Genomic DNA, 18,867 nt, shown 5'->3' with positions numbered 1-18,867 from the left:
ATAAAATAGAACCTTAGACCTAATTAATTTGATTAATTAAGTGCTAAAGGGGAAATGCAATGCAAAATGCAAAATGCACTAAGGCGGGTGCTAAACTAGGTGTGAAATTGTACCACCCTAGCAAGTGCGTACAATTTACGACGCTACAACCCGATAATCTGGGTGAAATTTATGCTCTGTTGAACAAAATTAACCAATTTCCTTATATGGAAATAATTTGTCACTTTTCAAAAAAAATCATTTTTTTCAAATTTTAATATTTCCATATCACTTTTCTAGACCCAAAACAATATACATTTTTGTTTAATGTTTTAAAACCAAAAATTTAATTAAACCTTGTCCAGTAATAAATATTTTTGGTGGATATTTTTATTTTAAAAATTGGCAATTTAATGCACACGTGGGGTCCACCCCCAACCAAGGCCCATGGCCTCGTCGGTTGAGAGTCCCCACCGGTTCGACAACTCCAAAGGAAAATTGGACGGGGCTTTCTAATTCCCATTGTCAGTGGTATTAACAGCCACCAATCAGCGGGGTGGGTGCCACTGTCGACACCCACTACCCGTACAGTAGTACCAATAGTGGGTACCGTAAGCAGTACACCCACTGCCATTTCTGCAAAAAAGGTAGGGGGGTGTGAGGGGTACAAACCCTTCCACACCTCAACATATATTTTTTTAATAAAAAAATTTCATTTGCTTTTTAGAAACAAAAGCGCCCCCTGACCTGACAATTTTTTTTTCTGCAGGTACAAAACAATGATGAGACAAAATATACATTTTTTAATTCTCTACAGACATGATCAAATTTGATGGTCGTCATAGCCATTAATTCAAAATTTTAGAATTTTTCAATAGTAATCAAAATAGGGAAAATTTTATATCAATTTTGGTTTCTCGGTCAACCCGAATCCAATGGTGATGTTCGTTTTGTCCCATGGGGTCATTTCTACAAAAACCCTCATTTAAATGCACATCCAAAGGAAGCCCATTTGACCAAATATTTTCCAACCCCCAAAACTGCAAACAACCCATCATAACAAAAAAATCTAAAGCCCTCATATCTGCAATAAAAACAACCTGCAAGTGTGTCTCATACATTGTAATGTCTCAATCCTTTCATGCATGTCCATGACTTCCACTTTGCACCTCTTCCACTCGAGCTAGGGTTATAATGTCAAATCAACCATGAAAGCTCTGATACCACTTGTTAGGAAATAATGCTTTAAACCCACATTCAAATAATTCATTTCCTACATAACCCATGAGAGAAAAGCATGCATACAAGTTTACAGAATCACCATAATGCAAAGATCAAATAGACAAGCTACAAGATAACACAAGATATATATTGGGAAAACCCTCATGAGGGAAAAACCCAGCCTCCAAAAGCATTCATACTCCATTATATTATTCAACCATAAATCAACAATGAGTTACAATTTGAATACATCTAAATCATCAAGCACTCCAATAGATTCCCATGTGTCCAAGCATGAATCCACACATCCCATGCCATGCTTCACAAATGCGATCCTCCAAAGGACTCAATACAATGACAACTCAAAACCACCAGCCAACCTTAACCACTTAACATGTGCTTGCTTATATAGACAAAATCTCACACAAAAACAACTAGTGGTAACGTAAAACCATGTGCTTACCTACCCCTTTATCCCACATTTAATATTGGGTACTAAGTTTTCTTTTTTAAAATATTTTTCCCCAATATTAAATAATTACAATATAATAATCTCAATGTTACAATACAACTCATCAAGTGGCCTTGAGAATATTCCCAAGGAATCTCTACATGTTACACGTCCATGTGCAACATCAAATAAATAAATATTACATTACATGTCCATGGGAAACCACATAATAAATATATATTACAATTACAACATTATTATGCAAGGTGTACAACACCTATTTTCCCAACAGTAATGTCTTAAGAGCTTTAGATAACTCAAGGAAGCAACATACTATTTTTAAAATTTTATTATAGGAGAACCTGGTTAGTTGGTGGCCAATGTAAGTGCATTCATTAATTATATGCACACTAACCCTTATATAAGCTCACTTTTTTCTCAGCCCCCACCATTTAGCACCTGAGAGCTTTGGGAGTTCGACCAGAATGCAAAGAGAGCTTAGTGTCAAGTCATCTTTTTCCCGGTATGTACAAATTTCTTCCCCTTTTTTGTTTTGTTTTGTTTTTGTGGTTTAAAAAATAGATATATTTCTTATGTATTTCTTTTTCTTTTTCTAATTTATCAATTTTCTAAAAAACCCTTACTATTAAACAACTAAAAATTACATCAAACTAAACAAATTTTGGAAACCCTTCCTATGAAACCATAGCAAAAATCTAATCAATACTATTAAACCATGGCACAAAATATTTATTTTCTCATTACCCTTACTATTAAACCATTAAAAATTTGTATCAATACACATAGACATACAAACTTCAATCCTCATACACATACACATACACATACACATACACATACGTCTATGCATGTGTCTGTGTATGTACGTGTGTGTATGTGTGTGTGTATGTATGTGTGTGTGTGTGTGTATGTGTGTATATGTATGAAAATGTATATGTGTGTGTATGTACATGTTTGTGTGTATAGTATGTGTATATGTATGTGTGTATGTATGTATGTATGTATGTATGTATGTATGTATGTATGTATGTATGAATGTGTGTATGTGTGTATGTGTATGTATGTGTGTGTATGTACATGTGAATGTGTATGTATGTGTTTATGTGTATGTATATATGTGTACATGTATGTATGTATGTATGTATGTATTTATGTGAGTACATGTACGTATATGTATATGTGTGTATGCATGTATGTGTGTATGTATGTATGTATGTATGTACAAATGTGTATGTATATGTATGTATGCATGTATGTGTGTATGTGTATGTATGTATGTGTGTATGTATGCATGTATGTATGTATAAGCATATGTGTATGTCTATGTATATGTATGTATGCATGTATGTGTGTATGTGTATGTGTATGTGTATGTGTATGTGTATGTGTATGTGTATGTATGTGTATGTGTATGTGTATGTGTATGTGTATGTGTATGTGTATCTATATGTGTATATGTACGTGTACGTGTACGTGTACGTGTATGTGTATGTGAATGTGTATGTGTATGTGTATGTGTATGTGTATGCGTATGTGTATGTGTATGTGTATGTGTATGTGTATGTGTATGTGTATATATGTGTATGTGTATGTGTATGTGTATGTGTATGTGTATGTGTATGTGTATGTGTATATGTATGTGTATGTGTATGTGTGTATGCATGCATGCATGGATGTATGTATGTATGTATGTATGTGTTTATGTGTGTATATCTATGTATATATGTATGTGTATATGTGCCCCATTCCTTAAAAGCATTTTTCACGTTTTATTTTTCCCCAATTTTATTTTTTTTCTTCATGGTTGCAGTGCAAAAGGAGAAACCAAAACAGAGCCCTGTATTTAAGACCAATTTTCCAACTGCCACCGCTATCCCAAGTACGCCATTTTTCACCTTGTCGACATTTTATTGTTTTCTTGTCTTTCCTATTCTGTTTTTCTATTATTTAAGGTTTTCTTTTATAAATTAGGGTTTACGGTTTGGTAGTTTACATATTTCAAACTAGTGATAGTGAACTAAAATAGTGTTTAGGTTTATGAACAAGCTAGTGACAACAGATTAAATTAGGGACTCATCTTTATGACAAACTAAATTAGCATTTAGACCTTCCCCAATATGAAACAACTTAGAGAAAAAATTCCTTCTACATATGGCCCATATTGAATACACTATAATTCATCACCTTGTATGAGGATCATTAAATGTTTATTTTCAATTCCACCCTTATTTCATTAATGGAAGAACAAAATATTGTGATATCTAGATTACTTTTGATATAAATGGTTGATTAATTGCTATTATAGATGTGTGTCAAATGATGGATTGAAAAAAATAACTTTATGGAGATGGTTGATTTATTCAATAATATGAAATTTATTTTTAATTTGTGTTTACAAGTTACACTAACTTGTCTATTATGTATTATGTGTTAATCTCGTTTACCTCTCTTACTACTAATTTTGCGGTATAAATGTATTAAATAGATAATACTTAATATTCATTCTAAATAAATTAACATTTCTTGGATTTTTCTAATGAATTGGTGTTAGCATTATCATTAAATGGTGGGTGCAAATAAAATTACAACCTGATAGTCCACATGAGGCTACAACATAGATAAAAAGCATAATACTTACAAAACTAAGGGTATCATCTCTTTCTATTTCATTGGAGAATTCTAGTATAAATAATTGCTTAAGAAACAACACCAAAGGATATAATTGTGTGATAATCTGCTTCTCATACTCAATCAACTTAACTCAGATCACTAAAAATAAAAACACATCACCAGAAATGAGAATTGTTCACCAAACTATCCACTAATAAATACCAACATACTTATATCAAAACTTACTCAAGACATTCAGATATCCCAAACTCCATACCGAATAAGATTGATAGGTTGAGTTGTCATCAATGACAACTACTAAGAAATCTCATTCACCAGAAATCATCAATCTTCACTAGAGCATCGCCAGAATAGTGTCATATGCCAACAATATCCCCCTTTGGCATTGATGGCAACACTGTCAAAAATGGCAAGTGTTCCAAAACTCCAAAAACTGCAAGCAATCCGATAATTTGAATTTGGTACACTCAACTGACTCCCCCTAAGAATGAGCATCATTTTTCATTTCTCTCTCCCAACTCTCTCCCCCTTTGACATCAATGGAAAAGGGTAGGAATCCGCCAAAACTTATGTACAAAGAAATGCAAGAATTTACATGAATTTAAAAATGTCTACATAAGTAACTTTCAAGGATTTCAAGTACTCATTCCATCCTCTCAGGAGACAATCTAAGACATTAATCATAGCACTAAACATGTATGCATGAACTTCAATGCCTTTCAGATCAGATGGCACCAATTTACCTAAGTTACTGACTGCATCCTGTTGAGCTCCAAGTGACGTGTCCATTCTGAGAGTGATCGAAATCCGTAGTTCTCCCACTCTGCTTAACACTTGCTCATTTTCTTTATTCAAGCCCTTTATTTTGTCAGAAATGTCCATTATTTGGGCTTCAAGGGAACTTGGAAAAACTAAACGAGGAGCAAATGAATGACCAATACTAGCCAGTTTCCCTGTAAGATCTCTTATTTGCTTATCAATATTTTCAATAAACTTTGGCAGAAAGAGACATGATTTGAATATTTTCCCACCCACATCTAATGCATCCTCTACACTTTTCACTGAGTCTTCAAAACTTATCTATTAGCTTCAAATGTCTTCAAATAGGTTTGAAGCCTCGTCTCATTAAAATTATTTGAATCCTTTATACCTATAGCTTTCTCTAATGATACAAAATTGGATTCTACTTTATTTAACATATCCTTAAGATTATCAGAGGGTGAGTCATTGGAAACTGCTTAAGATTAGGCAAAACTTTCTCCAAAACTACAGTGGCCAAAATACTAATTCTTCAACCATTGGATGCAAATGACTAAAGTGTAGAAACAAAAACCAAATAAACATACAACCATAATACCAAGATTTTTTATGTGGAAACCCAAAAAGGAAAAAACCATGGTGGGATTGAGTACACACAATATTATTTTACTATGGCTAGTAGTAGAACAATATTACATAAGAGGAAGGCACTTGCATTCAGGAACACTACCTAAGCTCATTGCTTAATTACAAAAGGGTTGCTACTTGAAAGGACTCGATCTCTTATAAATAAGATATAGAAGCTAATACAATGTGTGAACTGGAGTATAGCATCCACAAATACCATAAATCAGTTCCGGTTAGGCTCAAGAATGATCTATTGTTGTTGTTCTGATAAACTGCTTTGTTATTCTCTACTACTAATTACCGGATCATTAAACTCTCAATATGTGCATGTGAAACTGTGCTCAATCGCACCAATAAAAAATTCACACACATACATCCATCCCAAAAAGATCACCCAACACTATCTTATATATCCACACCACCAAAATTGCTCTCCCGCAAGTCGGCTTCACAAAATATCAAAATATGAAATGTGTAGCTTCAAGTCAGCTCAAATCTTCACAAAACCATATACCGGATCCAAAAAAAATGATCACACAATTCCCATAAGCTGGTCCAATTACCTCAAACTTACCAACAACCATCAGAATTATCTCAAGACATTCGGTCCACATGTTACACCACCAATTATGAAGATAATCTTATTTTACTGCTCTAACAGATATCAGACCTTCTAACATGCTTAAGAAACAACACCAAAAGATACATTTGTGTAATAATTTTCTTCTCATACTCAATCAACTTAACTCAGATCACCATGTAATGCCCCTCCATCGATCAAGCTCTACTTCCTTGTTGACTCTGGTTGATTTTTTTTGTGTTCATGTGATTGGATGATACTTGCTCTTTGATATGATGTGATTATTAGATGTATTCATACATGATATTTCATTAGTTTATTTATAAGTTTCTTTATATTTATTGATGTATACTGACTTGATTTACACTGCTTCTATGTTTGATGTGCATGGGTGAAATGGAAAAGCGTCGCACTTTTCTTTACGGGCAAGCTACGTCGCTTTCATTCCCTATTCAGGGTATGATATTATGTGGTTTATATGTACATGTTCGACATTTGTTTATGCAGCTGCAGGTACCAAGCATTGACTCCACCTGAATCTTCAGGTCTGAGTGTGCTCTCCAACCCAATTTTAAAGTGGACAAGGAGATATCAGTCAGACCCCCGTCAAGCACCCTAGTCCTTTATTGGCCAGGTCTTGTCAGTCATCACCTTGTGTTAGTACTCAATGTTATGAGTTGTCATAAATTGTTGCTCTTGGTTATAGTTAATAATTTTGTGAAGTGATTAGTATTTTACCTCTGTTTGTATTTGGGTTATGGTTGGTTAATTTATTAATAAGTTGAAGTTGTGGAACTTAAGGATTTAAATTAATTTAATTAATTCAAAAAGATTATTTACTAAGGGAATCACTAATAACATCTTTTTGTGTGTCTCAAGATTAATTAATTAATAAATTTATTACAATTGCCTAATTTAGAAGGATTAATTAAATAGAAGATTAAAATTAATTAATTAAGTATTAATCTAATAAAATATATATATATATATATAAAATAATAATAAATAAAATTAAATCCAAAAGAAAATAATTGTTATTTATTTCAATTAATATCTTGCATGTGCATGTGCTGGGGGTTTACAAAATGATTTAATCAATGGATTAATTACCAAAGGAATCTTACATGTGAGGAGTTAAGTTATGGAAGGGAATATCTCCCTATATTCGATAGAATAGGGGGGGAAGGGCTACATGGGGGTGGTTGGCCGTAGGGTTTCTTGTCCCTCAAGTATACCTGTGGAGCCAAGTTTTCGAGGATGGTAATCCAATGGAGATTCGAAAGAGTGACAAAGATTTGATGTGACCATTAGAGCATGCTCTCTGCAGTTTTGATATATGGATTCTGGTAAGCAGAGGATTTGATGTGGGTTAGGATCTAGTCCATTAGATTTCAAGATCTAGAGAAAGGGAGTATTCCAATGTGGAATAAGATTCATCTCATCAAATTTCAAGGCCTATAAATAGGTAGCAGAGATGTACCACCACTCATTTGAGGATAATTGATTTGGGAGATATAGCAATTGTTGTACTAGATTCATCTATGCTTCCCTACATGGGACCTTTGGAGATTTGTATATTGTGGATCTATCATTTTGTATATGTAATTCTCATATAAATTCACGAGCATTGTAATGAGAATCTTGTATCCATGTATTTTTTTGTAATGTAATTCATAGCAGTTCCTTGTTATTATTTGAGTTAATGTATTATCTTCTGTAGAATCATTATGGGTCCTTGAGGACATTTGTTAATTGATTCTTTATTTATTTTGTTGTATATGTTATATTTATTGATTAAAAAAATAAAAAATTATTCATTTTTTCATGTTCTTGGTTGTTATGTCCTTTGGGCCTCATGACAGAGCGTGACATGCCGATTCAACCAAAAACACATCACTAGAAATGAGAACCATTCACCAAGCTATACACTGAGAATTACTAATTGACTTATATCAAAACTTACCCAAGACATCTGAATATCCCAAACTCCATACCGGATAAGATCTATAGGCTGAGTTGCCATCAATGACAACTCCTAAGGAATCTCATGCACCATACATATCAATCTTCACTGGAGCATCATCAGAATAGTGTCATATGCCAATAGGGCATATGATGTGTTGGTCCCCAATTTGTCTCTCAATGTCTCCAAACTAGTGTAAATGGATTGGCATGTATGTTTGTACACATCATATATGTGTGGGTCACCTAAAATGGATCTCAACTTACACATCTCATGATCAATTGGCGAAGAAATATAGTACCAATATCAGGAACTTGATCCTACTATGCAGGCTATGGATCAAGAGCCTGGTCCGTTTGTACAGGTTGTGCATCTGTAGCCCGATCCTCCATCTATCTAGGTGTCATAAAGTTAGAATGTATCGAAGTGTACATGAACACACACACTAAACAAATTGTTTATATAAATAAAAACATTTGTACTAAACATACAAATTAAATTATATCTATTTTACAAATTAAATTTGAAATAATTACTAAACATACACATTAAAGTTTAAGTTCAGTGTACATAAAAAATAAGGGAAGAGAGAGATACTAAAATATTAAATTTAACAACTTTGTACTAAACATGAAAGATTGACATAAGGGGAGAGAGAGAGAAATATACTAATTCAAAGTGTATTTATACTAAATTTATTTTAAATTTAAACATTAATTTGAATATATTACTAAACATTGAAAACTTAAACATTAAATGTACTAAAACATGACTTAAGGAGAGAGAGAGAGAGGGGGGGTAGACTAAAGGGCCGTATGGGTCAAATGGGGTCCTAAGGGGTCACACGTGGTGTTAGAAAACCATATGACCCCTTAGGACACCATATGAGCCATTAGGACATCATATGGTCCTAATGGTTCATATGTTGTCCTAAGGGGTCATGTGGTGTCGTTTGGGGTCACATGGGGTCCTAAGGGGTCACACATGGTTTTTAGAACACTATATGACCCCTTAGAACACCATATGAACCATTAGGACATCATATTATCTTAATCGTTCTTATATTGTCCTAAGGGGTCATATGGGGTCATAAGGGGTCACACGTGGTGTTAGAACACCATATGACCCCTTAGGACACCATATAAACCATTAGGACATCATATAATCCTAATGGTTTATATGTTTTCCTAAGGGGTCATATGGGTTCCTAAGGGATCACACGTGGTGTTAGAAAACCATATGACCCCTTCGGATGCCATATGAACCATTAGGCCATCATATGGTCCTAATGGTTCATGTATGTTGTCCTAAGGGGTCATGTGGTGTTGTTAGGGATCATATGGGGTCCTAAGGGGTCACACATGGTGTTAGAACACCTTAGACCCCTTATGACACCATATGAACCATTAGGACATCATATCATCCTAATGGTTCATATGTTGTCTTAAGGGATCATGTGGTGTCATTAGGGGTCATATAAGGTCCTAAGGGGTCACACATGGTGTCAGAACATCATATGATCCCTTAGGACACCATATGAACTATTAGGACATCATATTGTCATAATGGTTCATATGTTGTCCTAAAGGGTCATGTGGTGTCGTTAGGGGTCATATGAGGTCCTAAGGGGTCGCAATGGTGTTAGAACTCCATATAACCCCTTATGAAACTATATGAACCATTAGGACATCATATCATCCTAATGGTTCATATGTTGTCATAAGGGGTCATGTGGTGTCATTAGGGGTAATATGGGGTCCTAAGGGGTCACACATGTTGTGAGAACAACATATGACCCCTTAGGACATCATATGAACCATTAGGACATCATATGGTCCTAGTGGTTCATGTATGTTGTCCTAAGGGGTCATGTGATGTCCTTAGGGGTCATATGGGGTCCTAAGGGGTCACACATGGTGTTAGAACACCATATGACCCCTTACGACACCATACGAACTATTAGAAAATCATATCATCCTTATGGTTCATATGTTGTCCTAAGGGGTCATGTGGTGTCCTTAGGGGTCATATGAGGTCCTAAGGGGTCACACGTGGTGTTAGAACACCATATGACTCCTTATGACAACATATGGTCCCAATGGTTCATATGTTGTCCTAAGGGGTCATTTGATGTCGTTAGGGGTCATATGGGGTCATAAGGGGTCACACATGGTGATAGAACACCATATGACCGCTAATGACAACTTATGGTCTTAATAGTTCATATGTTGTCCTAAGGGATCATTTGGTTCTGTTAGGGGTCATATGGGGTCCTAAGGAGTCACATGTGGTGTTAGAACACCGTATGACCCCTTACAACACTATATGTCCTATGATATCCTAAGTGGTCATATGGTATCCTAAGGGGTCATATGGTGATCTAAGGGGTCATGTTGTGAAATAGGATGTTAAAAGGGGTCGTATAGGTTTCAATTTAAATTGAGTTTAAGTTGACTTAAGTGGACATAGTTTAAAATTTTCTATTGTTTTGTAATGTAAGCTTAGTTTTCCTAAAAAAAGTTTTGTTATCTAAGTTTTCCTAAAAAAATTCTAACATTTTTTTTAAATGTTCAAAATAAATATTAAATATACAATTATTTATTTGAAAAAAAATTTAAAAAAACAAAAGAAAACTCTTTTATTTGTTATTTAAAAAAAAAAATTAAACAATAAATCAAAAAAATGCATAAAAATAACATAATTAAACAACAAAAAGGGTAATTTTGTGCACCTAAAACAATGCAGATCGAATTGTGAGTGATGTGGAGCGCTTACGAAAAGTACACAGGGGGTTCACTCTAACTACCCTAGTGGAGCCCAAACTGATAGTTGAGAATGACATCTCAAATGTTTTTCTTTTCATTTCTTCCTCACTTCTAATTAAGGCCCATTAACTAATAAATGAAAGGAGTATAAAAGTTAGAAACACACAAAAATTGTCCTTTATAGTTGTGCACTTGTATTATGTGTGGAGGGTTGAAGAAGCAGTGGGCAGAACAAATGTTATAGAACTTTCTGGCCCTTGAGCATGTGTGGTGACTGGCCATACAATTTGGTTGCTCATAAAGTTTGGCATGACTTAGAATCATCTCATACCAAGCCCATTTCAGTTGGGGTGTGGTGAGATACGTGGCAAGTAATTCCTTTTGCATTGCGGGATAAAGAGAGGTTTTTGCTTCTGCTTGAGAATCGGACTTGGGCAACAAAGAAAACACGATACTACATGTATCCTTTGTATCTTCACCGCCACTAGCGGATCTATGTATCGTGTGGCCAAATACCTTCTAACCTTACTCTTCTCTTCATACTGAGGAAAACGTCATTCTTTGATGACTTCCTTGTGGACTTTCTTATGCACGTCCTCTAAGGAAACATTATTCTAATATCAGCCCTCAACTACCTAGAAAATGGCATCAACAACATATTGGGCTGGAATTTCCCTTGCAAACCATCCCTCTTTCGAGCATGGATAGAAAGCCCCCTATTGAGAGCTCAAGTTCTTGGTTTCAGATTTAACTATGTTTTGCAGATATTTGTGGGTTGATGTATTTTTGATGCAAGGTTCTGATCGGTTGATATGTTCGAATTTTGGCGATCCTGGGAAGCGTTGATGCTACGAACCTCTTCTACAGATCATATCTCATGTTTTTTTGGGTTATATGGATAATGATATGTATATATTTGAAAGCCATGTAATGGGAGGGTGATCAAAATCAAATATGCAATTGGGTATATGGAGTTTTTTAATTTTTTGCTTTTTGGGCCACAACCGAAGGTTTTCTTGCGGGTTCTTTCCTACCGGTATGCCCTTTGAACTCGTTTGTATCAAAATTCAATATAAATAAAATACATTTTAGTGGCTCGCCCACTTTTATCAAAAACAAAAGGGAAGAGAGAGATACTAAAACATTAAATTTAACAATTTTTTACCAAACATTAAAGATTGAATTAAGGGGAGAGAGAGAAAGATCGAGATATTAAAACATTACATTTCTATTGTTTCGTACATAATGTAATACAAAAAATTTCCAAAGTTTTCTAAAAAGTTTGAAAAGTTAACATTAGAGAGAGAGAGAGAGAGACTAATTCAAACAATATTTATACTAAATGTATTTTAAATTTAAACATTAAATTTAATATATTACTAAACTGAGAAAAATTAAACATTAAATGTACTAAAACATGACTTAAGGGGAGAGAGAGAGAGAGAGAGAGAGAGAGAGAGAGAGAGAGAGAGAGAGAGAGAGAGAGAGAGAGAGAGAGAGAGAGAGAGAGAGAGAGAGAGAGTAGACTAAAGGGTCATATGGGTCATATGGGGTCCTAAGGGGTCACACATGGTGTTAGAACACCATATGACCCCTTAGGACACCATATGAACCATTAGGACATCATATGGTCCTAATCAAACTGTAGACGTATAAATTTGACCATCTAATTAAATAAAAATTTAATTCATCAAAACCACATTCATCTATTTAATTAGTTCATCTATTTGGTTAAATAAGTTATTCAATTTATTTAATTAAATCCATTTAGCCACTTTCTAGCTTTTAATTAAATAAATCACTTTATTTAATTAAAACCTGTAGACATATAAAAATGACCATATTCCTAAATGAATCTTTTATGTTCATTCCTCTATTTTAGTTAAATCTAATTTAACTAAATCACCCACATTCCTCTATTTAATTAAGTAAATTATTCAATTTATTTAGTTAAATTCACTTTAAGTCCTTTACATCATTTAATTGAATAAATCATTTTATTTAGTTAAATCCATTCTTCTTACCTTTTAATTAAATTTACATTTAATTAATAGTCTACCCCAAATTGAATAAATCTAAGTTATTCAATTTTCCAAATTGCAACCAAATTGAAATAAAGTAATTTATTTTAATTAATTCTATTTTCCCTCACCCACTTGCATTTTCCTACATCTCCCACTTGCATCCTAAACGCTATTCCTAATTTCTTCTAGAATCCATCTAATCCTAATCAATTAGCCCAAACCTTTTCATTATCCCATTTCCCTAAATTTGAGGAGGTCACTTCTTAAATTTGGAGTAAAGTCTTCAAAAGGCATTAAAGTCTTTATCCATTCAACAAGTTAACTTATTGAATACCCCCAAATTTGTCCCCAAAGTCTTCAAATCATTAATGGTTAACTAACCCTTAGTGGCATGGTTAGAGACTTTTTGACTAACTTAACCTCCATCTAACCCAAGGGTCTCATCAAGCATTTATTTTTTTGACCATGGTTATTCCTTTAACCTTTGCACAAGAGTTTACCCCTTTGGGTAAAAGTTTTATCCAATGGATAACCCTAACCTAACCTTAACCCTTATCTCCTAGGGTAACCATGAGGTCTTCTCAAGCATTTAATGCTTCTTACCTCTCCTCTCAACCAGCCTTATGTTGACAATTGTCACCATTTCATTGGTCAAAATTGAAAACATGGATTAACAACTTTCAAACTTGACCCTTGATTAACTCTTTCAATCCTGACCATCCATTGCCCTATTTTTACTATAAATAGAGCTCTCATTCCTCCATTTTAAAAGAATGCAAGCTTTTAGTATCTCATTTATGCTCAGTTTTATTAACACATCTATCTTCTCTTTGTAATAGGAATTAGTCTAATAAGCATTTTAGACTATTTCCTTTATCATTAGCTTAACCCATAAACTAGTATATCATGTTAGGATAGTATTGTTACTAATCTTGTCATCTTATAATCTAGTTTATTGCATTTGTAGAATCATGCATAGATAGGATGCATTTTCATAACTAAATCAATCATAAGCATCACTCGTTCTTGCATTTGTCATCCCTAAGCCACTTTACTCAGTGATCTGAGAGCAAAGGCATTGGTTTGAGGGACCTTGTGAGATAGAGAACCATGGAACCAACCTTGGGAAGTTGATTCATTCTTCATGACTCCATAACTTGCACCAAGAAGTCCTGTGGATGTGTGGACAAGCCTCTTTGAGCTTTATTTTTCACATTTTAAGTTTCATCGCCCCTCTTTTCCCGCATACATTTCTGGCGCCCACCATGGAGCACTACCCCATTAATCAAATCGGTTTTTGAAAATAAACACTTTTGCAGGTACACGGGAAATAGGAATCAACACGTAGGGAACATCCCTTAGCGCATCTGGTGGATCATTTAGCGCATCCAGCTCACTGTTTGGCGCATGGGACTCATTTCCCAATGCTTGAAGATCATACTTTAGTGCATCATCCCCACTAACATTTTCCTATAGGTCTCGGCGCAGAAGAATAATAACTTAGCGCATCTAGAAAATAGCTTAGCACATTGGGTCTGTCCGATAGCGCATCCTGACTATACAGTAGCGTGTACAGTTTATTCTATAGCGCATCACAGACAGAGGTAAAAACCAAAAACTATAACCAAAAAAAAAAAATTAGACTTGTTAAAGTCCACAGATTGTAACAATTTTACTTGGTATTTTGCAGGGTTCTAACAAATTTCTTGCAGATAGGAGCTTAATTTTAGGATCATCAAATAGTTTAAGTTTTTACTAACTTAGTTAAGTTAGTTAAGATATAAAGTTCTTTTGATTCTTGTTAAAAGTGAACTCACTTTTGTTTGGGCTTTAAAAAGAACCACAAAACAACTTTTTCCTTGCTTTTCTAGGAGAGAAAATTTTCAAATTGGGTTTTAAAAAGAACAAATCAAATTTTTTTCAAGTTTTGCAAACAAATGGATTAAAAAGAATTTCACGATCCTTTGGTGTATAAAAAGATCCATTTTAGGTTTTAGCAAAGTAAAGAGCCACACAAAGTCCCAAAAGTCTTTTTGCAACTAAAGAGGGAAGATATTCCCCTTTCAATCGATTTCTTTTGTTGACAAAAATCACGTTCACTTTGTTGACCAAGTTCTTTCTTTCTAGATCAAAAAATCATTGCCTTGAAAAATTAAAAGAAACACCATGTTTTCATGGAGCAACATCTCCATATAGGATTAGCAAATCATTACTTTGAAGGGCTAAAAATAACTTGGGTGCTTTGTCTCGAAAGTGGAAGGTATATGCTCTCCCCTTAATTGGGTGATCAAAAAGCCAAACCACTCTTAAAATTTTTCTTTAATTCAAGAAATAAAACCTTTAGTAGGCCTACCTTCCTGAGGGGTTGAAAAACTCTTAAAGCAATTTTTGGCTGGTGTGAAGGGAATGACCTAAGTGGGAAATGAATTTGAAGCTAAGTGTTCCAACCCACTATAATCAAAAGTGGAAAGTGATGAAAGTCCTTTTCAATGGTTGTGTGTAGCGATTAGCCTTCCCCCAGTATCCTTTTGATACATAAAGCCTTTGTTCTAAAGTTTGGGAAGCCTCTTGAGGGAGTTTATCACTAACGGTCGAACAGGAAGCTTGATTATGAACCTTAGCATAGAAACTTTGAGCCGAGTTAGTAACCAGACATTTATAATATCATAGTGCAAGGGAGGGGAAGAATCTGCCCCCAAGATTGCTCACCATATATCTCCCAAGATAACTACTCAATTGTGAAGCAATTCACTTTGGGTTAATTTCTGGCAAAAGGCAAAAAAATGGGTGCCCCCTAGGGGGTGACACGGCTGTTTGAGCTGACGAAGTATCGAGACTAGTGGGTTATGATATTGCTTATGACCCTTGAATAAAGAGTCTGATTGAAATGCATGTTGTATCTAAACCTGTTAAAACATTGAGGATTTGAACACATCCTCGCAGAACATACACTTATTGTTTAGATTAAGCAAAATGGTTGTCTCTTTGGTGTCGTGCTTTCATTTGTTATTTCAAAAAATCATCTATCAGCACTAAAAACTCAAGGCAAAATTCCAAAATTACAGAAAAACAACCAAGTTAATGTATTTCAGGGCATTTTAGCACATAAGAGAAACTTCTTAGCACGTAGGAACCATCTGTTAGCGCATTAAACCTTCTCTTTAGCACGTCAATTCTTAATAGTAGCGCTTTGCCAGAATCTAAAAATGGGTAGTGGCAGTTAGCGTGTCTTGAAAATAGTTTAGCACATTGAAGCATCAGATTAGCACGTGGAAGTCAAACTTTAGTGCATAGGGTTTAACTGTTGGCGCATAGAAGGCCCATATTGGCGCATGACCTTTTGAACCAAAGTTGAAGCAAAATTAAATAGTATTAACCAATTAGCATGTATCAAGGGGCAGCGTAGCACGTGGGGTCTTTTCGCTAGTGCAGAGAGAACTTTTTATAGCGCATTGCGTTTCTATTCTAGCGCATAGTCAAAACCAGAAAAACAAGGGGCAAAACAGAGGTCAATTTTGAAAACAATTTCAAAATCTTTCCTTCATCAACCTGAACTTCATCAATCAGAAAACCAAAAATAGAGTATCAAAAGCTATTTCTAAAAGCAAGTTTCCATCAAGCAAAGTTGTTTGAAATCTAAAACTAGTCACAAGATAAACATATCTATCCTATCAAAATCAAGAAACATCATCACAAGTGGCAGCAGGTCCTTTAAAATCAAACGGATTTTTCTATCCTAAAACACACTTGTTTAAAACTCCAAGTTGTCAAATCAAGTTTCCATATCGGGAAAGCTTGTATTCCATATCATTTGATGCACTTTGTTGTGAGGGGGCATCTAAACGTTCACTTTGATAAAGTAGAACTTGAGTTTCCAAAACAAGCTAAACTAAATCCAAAACAAATCAAAGGAAACCATTGATCGATTGTGCATGACTAATCCTCATATTCTAAGAAGAAAGAATATTTATCATAACACTAAGTTGAAGAAAAGGGAACCAAGTTCTTTGAAACTTGCCAAAAGAAATAATTTTTTATACATCAATTGTCAACTCTTCAAATCCCATCGAACATTCCTTCGTCATATATGATTATATATTCAAAACAAAACAAACAAATTTGACAAGGAACCATTAAGCAGTAGAGCATTCTGTCAGAAGTCCACATTCAGCCAACAAATAAATCATGGAGGGAAGATCAATATGACATTCTTTCCCGATGAGTGCATTACTTACAACATACCCCAATTTGAAACACCAACCCCTGAACAAAACATTGAAGAAGAGTTCATTCCTTTTATTACAGAGAGCTTCTACTAGATGTCCACTATCACTCGCTCTCAACGAAACAAACAAAGTGAAATGCAACCACAATCTAGCATGAATCGAAGATTATTAAATCCTTTTAAGCGTCCAAATCTAGAGGACACCAAAATTTCTGAAGAACTTCTTCAAGAATGTCAAGAGAGCGCTTCATTTCAAAAACTTGTAGAAAGACTCATGGAAAATGACAAGGAAAAATACTTACTCATGCTCACAAGAAAAGGAGTTAAACTTCCTGAAGACTTTGACAAAGACATTTTTAGAACAAGATCTCAAAATTACAAATATCAAGAACAACAACAAGAGGAAGAGGCATGTGACCCTAAACAAGATATTCCTGAACAAAATCTACTAGAACAAAATATACCTGAGCAAAACATCCCTAAGCAAAACATCCCCAAGCAAAACATACCATTCCATACACCATTTCAGCCTAGAATTAATGTGAGGGAAGAATTCTTCCCTCGGTAAAGTAATGCACCTTTGATTGCTCTTACTCAACAAATGCAAATGTTACAAAGACAAATGCAAGACATACAACAAGGGAAAACAGTACGGTATTCATTAACTGAAATTTGTCCTTATCTGTTTGAAAGAAGATTGAACATGGTACCTTTTCCTCCAAACTCAGACATTCCCAAATTTGACAAATATGATGGGAAAAGTGATCCCCGTGATCATGTTCGAGAATTATATACAATGAGTCTTGAATTTGCTCATGATGATACCTATTTGATGAGGTTATTCCCAAGAAGCTTGGGAGGGAAAACAATGGAATGGTTATCCAAAATCACACCTCCCATCAGATCATTCGATGAACTAGTCAACAAATTCATAACTCAATATTCCTATAACATTCAACATGCTATCACCATGTTAGATGTATGTAACACCAAACAGAAAAACAATGAAACATTCATGGTCTTCCTTCAACGTTGGCGGCATATGGTTTCGAGATATCCTTGTGATGTACCTAAAAAGGAAAAGATGGAAATTTTCATCGACAACTTGAATGGTGAGATGAGTTACAGACTCAAACTCCAATGCATACCATATTTTGCTAAATTGATTGAGAATGGCATCCAAGTAGAAGAAGCATGTGTCAAGAAAGGAACGTTGAAATTTTTCAAAGAAGGAACAAGTTCATCCAATTAAAACAACCAAAATAACAATAACTTGGACAAATCTAGATTCTGGACTAGAAACAAAAACAATGGAAATGAAGGAGGAAATGAATCAAAGTAGCCCGTGCTCACTTTATCAGGTAATCCTCAAGTTATAAAGAATCCCAAAAGTGCTAACCCAGACACTAACACTTATGCACCAAATGCCAATCAAGATCAACTCAACACAAACAACACCATCAATACCCAAAACAATAACATCAATAGGAGACGTAATCGAAACTCATAGGATAACACAAACAACTTTCCAAAATGCATTTACACACCACTAGGGAAATCACTGGAGTTAGCATTCAGAGAACTTCTGGCAAACAAAATTATCTCTTTACCCGCAATCAAC

This window comes from Cryptomeria japonica, chromosome 10 (assembly GCF_030272615.1).
Source record: "Cryptomeria japonica chromosome 10, Sugi_1.0, whole genome shotgun sequence".
Classification (NCBI taxonomy): domain Eukaryota; kingdom Viridiplantae; phylum Streptophyta; class Pinopsida; order Cupressales; family Cupressaceae; genus Cryptomeria; species Cryptomeria japonica.
The sequence above is the reverse complement of the archived record's forward strand: the minus strand, read 5'-3'. Positions refer to the sequence as shown.